Here is a 5,580-nt window from a genome sequence, read left to right on the forward strand (position 1 = left end):
TGCTGGAGAAGAGTATTGAAAAGACCATGGACTGCTAGGAAAACAAACAGATTTGTCCTGGAAAGGGTTAAACCTGTTGGCTCCTTGGAGGCAAGGATTCTGAGGCTCTTTCTAACATAATTTGGACATGTTTTGAGGAGAGACTTGTCCTTGGAGAAGGACATCATGCTTGGGAGGGTGGAGCGACAGCTCAGGAGGGGAAGGCCCTCTATGAGGGGGATTGATTCTGTGACTGGTATAATCGGGATGGGAGTGTCAGAGACAGTACGATTTGGCACAGGACAGAACAGAGTTCAGGGCTGTTGTACATAGAGTCGCTATGAGTCGCAAGCGACTCAACGACACATAACAACAACAACAATAGTTTGTTTACACCAAAAGTCTTCTGTGTTGACAAGACATATTTGGGGATCATACAACTTTGGGAAGAGGCGACTGATGGGGCAGAGGTGGGGCTGGTGAACAGAAGGAGTCTCAAGTTCCAGTTCTTAAATACTAGAAAGCAAGATGTAATTTGGTCCCATTTCTTTAGTGAAGAAATCGGATGCTCATTTTCTGCTCTCCTTCCACCTTTTCCAAAACCTTAACAAATTCTGTGAAAGATATAGCACTGTCCCCATCTTGATCTGCCTCCTGGATCGTCCTGTTTGCAATGCTGCTTAGCTGCTCATTTGAAATATTTACTCCAACCATCACATGTAGTACCTGCAACAGCTCATCAAGGGATATCTTGTCATCTTTATCCAAATCATAAAGTTGAAAAGCAAAATGCATTCTGTTGCTTCAGCTTTTGAGTGGTTCTGGTCCATTAACATCTTTGCTCTTTTCGTTATCTTCCTGAGAGACCCATTCTCTCCTTTGTCCAGGCTGGTGAATCGGCTGTAGAGATTGGTGATCTGATTGTGTGAAGAGCCAGTCTCCTTCTTGATCTCCTTAAGCTCTTTGTCCCGCAATAACGTGGAGGCCTGAGACCTCATCGCCAAGTTGAGAGCTCCTATAGAAGCAGTGGCGCCTAATGTGACAGCAGACGTGGGAAGAAGGGAGGGAGGCCAAATCCACATTTTATGCTTGTCATCTATTTCCTCATCTCTCAGCCCATCCTAGACCCCTTTTTCATTTTACATCTTCATCCTACATCTATTACTTTCTTCCTGTCTCATATACCTATCCAAAGTGGCTGGATGCAGCCACTTTGCCATCCTATATTCCCATCTCTTATCTTTGCCCCCATCTCCTATCTATGTCCTCATCAATATTCACATATTTCTACACCTGCCCACATCTTTACCCCACATCCCCTCTGTGCACCAAAAGTTTCTGTTCTTGGTCTCTAGCGTGGCTTTAATATGCAGACGGTTCTGAGAAACCTGGAACAAATACATTTAACTGAGAGCAATTAACCATTTTCTGAATTTATTAGATGGCCAGAACCTTTTTCATTTATTACATTTTGAGGGAAATTCAAATGCAGGTCAAGTCATCTTTTCTCTTATCACCTGAATGACCTCTTAGATCAGCCACAGGCCCACTCAGCCCCAGAGTGCCACTCTCAGCTTACCTTTAAGTAAAATCACTCTTCCTGTACAGTCTCTTTGTTCTCCTTGGCCTAACACCATTTGGGTTTGCGTTTCAATAAACTCTTTACACACATGCACACACACATTGCTTTGATATTTGTAGCTATTTGTACACAGGGCATATTTTAGCTCCTTGCACTTGCTCCAGACATTCCCCAATCCAGAGTACTCAATCACTCTTGTCTCTTCTTCCATCTACTGGACTCTAACTCGTTCCATTCTGATTTATTCAGGCTCAATCCAAATGCTGATTCTTCAATGAGGCTTTTCCATGTCTCATAGGCAGGGTGACTCATTGCTGCTAGATTTGCAGGGTTTGTTACACCCTACTGCCTCAGCCATGTGCTTTCCATCTCCCTAGTCAAATTTGTCCTCTAGGGAGAGTTATGGGTCTGATTGGACTCTAATTCTTCCTAATTCTCATAATATGCAGAATGTCAGGAACAAGGATTTTTTTCCATTTACATCAATAGTAATCAATAGATGTTATTTAAATCACTTCTCCATCTTTCCTTCTTGTTTATGGGAAAAGTCATAGCCACTCTACAACCCTTCATAGCCGAGAAGCCAGGAAGAACGTGCATCTGAGGGTGTTTTTCCTAGGAGTTCTGGAACTGTTAAATAAATTTGTGCAAGCTCCAAGTATGTTCATCAGTCAGTATAATAAATGTGGTAGCAGTAACTAAATCTTAATCTTCATAGAATCATGTATTGAATGATCCACAGTGAAGTCACTATGCAAGAATTAAATGAAGTTATCAGAAGGTTGGCAGAGGTCCTATAAGATGGGGGCCAGCAGAGCCTCCTTAGGGGAGACACAGGTACTGGAAAGGAAATGAAAAAGAATGTTGGCCTTGACTCAAAGGGTTTCTCCTTTTTGGAAAGGAAGGATTGCAGAGTAATATTGACAAGTTCTTTGGATCTGTCAGTCATCTTTTAATTTGAATTTTTTTGAGAATATAGAAAAGTATATGGAACAGCATAGCACACAATTATTGTCCCATCTGATCCCTGCATCTTTTTTGGCACCATCTGCCTGTGTACTTGCTACAGTGCAGGTCAGAGGGTTAATAATACTGCCCTTAACAGTACTGGAGTGGAATGCAGAGAGTCTGCGGTGAGTGAGGAGGCTCTGGTCATCCTCTCTGAAAATGCGTCATTGATGCTGACAGCTCAGATGGTTCACTGAGGCTGGCACAGGCTATGTGAGTGACTCCATGAAAGGGTTACTAGTATGGAAGGAGCTGATGCAGATGACAAACATAAAGAAGATTCTATTAAAAAGGGGAAGAAAGGGAAAGAGTTAAATGAGAGGATTCTAACCCCACATGTTCTTCTGTGTTCCTGGAGATAAGCCCCAATTTGTGCTAACATCAGAATGATGAAGAGTCTTCTTTTCCCTGAATATACCTTCTTGAAAATGAGCTTGTGTAACCAGATGCTGTACATCTTGCTACTCAGAATAAGGCCCATTGATGACCCAGATTAACACTATGCTTTTATACCCCAGTCCAGGCACCTGGATGGAAATCTGCTTGTTACCATGATTCAGGGCATAAATGAGCATAAGGGTAAAATGTACTGATTTCAAACACCTTCCACCCAATGTGATGTCCCAGGCCTCTCGAGGTGCAAAACCAGTCTTAACTATAGTAATTATCTCTACCCTTATCCAAACTCACAGTAGGTAGTCAGCAAAGAATAACCAAAGTACTGGGCTCAACACTGTCTTAAAGGTTAAATCTTAATCACTTCAGTCAAGGTCAAATTATGAGCTACATCTAAATACTTGGGCCCCCTTTCCTTCTAGGATGCAGACTTCACGACCTCCTTGCCTCACATTCACATAGAAGTAGATGGTTTTATCCATCCCTTTTCATAAGAATGACACTTTCATTTGTTTGAGATCTCAGAGAACACATGTTTAGCACTCCAATTGTTTTCATGATGTTGCTGTGCTATATTCAAGTCCTAACTGAAAGGACATGGGGGAAAGCTTCTGTTCTCATTACAATTGGAGTATCCATTTAACATCAAGTAAACTACGAACTAGAGACAGAATTTCCTGGGTAGACTGGACCAAAGAAGGTAACTTTGAACAGAGACACTGCCTTGGTAGTAGCAAAAAAGGTCTGCTGCCACTTATCTCGCTGACCTAATGAAAGTGAAAATGGTAAGTTTCTGGTCTTGTCCAACCAGTGGAAGAGGCTAAAGATTGGGAAATGCATCTGGCACTGGTATAGCAGGAGACTGCCAACTAACTTTCTTACTATAAAGAGGTGACTTCATCTTCCAAATCAGTCTTTATCTCAATGTGAAGACCAGACACAAGGTCAGAACAGAAGGCCTAGAAAAAGGAATGACAGAGGACAGAGGCACTTCTATTTTAAACAATTCTCCAGAGAAGTAAATTCAGGGCCTACCAGGTTCCTCTCTTGGGTTTTGCTATGTTAGAAAGAACAAAGGAATTTGGTTGCATAGATCATAAAAAACTATGTCTAACACTGAAAATAATGAGTAACTCAAAACACTTAATTGTACTGGAATGAAACGTATATCTAGGCCAAGAAGTTGTTGTCCAAACAGAGCAAAAGAATGTCCAAATAAAGCAAGAGTATGGTTTAAAATCAGGAAATGAGCACATCAGGATTATATTCTTTTTCCATACCTATTCAATCTGAGAAAATCATTCAAGAAGCTGGACTTTATGAAGAAGAATGTAGTATCAGTCTAGAAGGAAGACTCATCAACAACTTGTGTTATGCAGAAGACAATCTTGTTACATCAGTCAGTCTGCATCTCAATATGAAGACCAGACACAAGGTTAGAACAGGAAGGGCCTAGAAAAAGGGATGACAGAGGCTAGACACTTCTATTTTAAACAATTCTCCAAAGAAGTTCATTCAAGGCCCTCAAAGTGATGAAGTCTTGAAAAGTTTGCTGCAGAAGATCAAAGACGACAGCCATTAATACAGATTGCATATCAGTATCAGGAAGACAAAAATCTTCACTTACCTGATTGATAAGCAACATCATGATATATGGATAAAAGACTGAAATCATAATTATTTCATATTACTTAGATCTAAAATCAGCTTTCTTGGTACCAGCAGATCAGGAGACATACTGATCTGCCATCTGCCATCAGGAACCTCTCCAAAATACTAAGGAACAGTGATGTTAGTTTGAAGACTAAAGTGAGCTTGCTTCGGGCCATGGTCTTTTCAATCACTTGATATGCAACTGAGAACTGAACAATGAAGGAAGACAGAGGAAGAACTGATGCCTTTTTATTGTAGCACTGGAAAAGAATACTGAATAGCCTATGGACTGCCAGAAGAACTAACAGATATGACTTGACAAAAGTACACTCAAAATGTTCCTTGTAAACAAAAATGATGAGGCTTCATATCACAAACCTTGAGCCTGTTGCTAGGAGAGGTTATACCTTGGAAAGGGATATCATGCTTGAAAATGTAGAGGGTCAGTGAAAGAGGGGAAGACCCTCGGAGAGATGGATTGACACATAACTGCAGCAACAGACTCAAGTGTGTCACAGATGATGAGGATGGAATAGGATAGGAAAGATTTCACTCTAATGTTCATCCATAGGGTAGCTATGAATACACTGGAATTTATGGCACCTAACAATAAAAACATACTGAAATGAAAACAGTGGCTCTCTCCAGGAGGTAGGATTATCAGCGGTCTACACAACTCTTGGGGGGAGTAGTCACCACCTCTGCCTTTTTCAATCCACCAAGGGATTTGAGAGAGAAAAATGGGCAATCTCCTACTGAGCTATTTACATTCTCAAAAAACTTGGTGGAGGGTCAGCTATGAGTTGGTTCTACTCACTCAAGGGCAATGAGTTTGAGGTGTTATATAAAACATGAATCCCAGAACATTTTAATCGTGCTAATGCGAAACCTATACTTGGACCAAGAGGCAGTCGTCAGAACAGAGCAGGGCAACACTGCATGGTTCAAAATTGGGAAGGGTG

At 41.2% G+C, this 5,580-nt stretch overlaps 1 pseudogene; it reads right to left on the minus strand.

Moving 5' to 3' along the window:
- Positions 1-692: 692 nt before the first annotated feature.
- The window catches only part of LOC102863376, a 19,183-nt pseudogene continuing 14,295 nt past the window's right edge, over positions 693-5,580 (minus strand).

This window comes from Elephantulus edwardii, unplaced genomic scaffold (assembly GCF_000299155.1).
Source record: "Elephantulus edwardii isolate Elephantulus edwardi_28Jun2011 unplaced genomic scaffold, EleEdw1.0 scaffold00444, whole genome shotgun sequence".
NCBI lineage: Eukaryota > Metazoa > Chordata > Mammalia > Macroscelidea > Macroscelididae > Elephantulus > Elephantulus edwardii.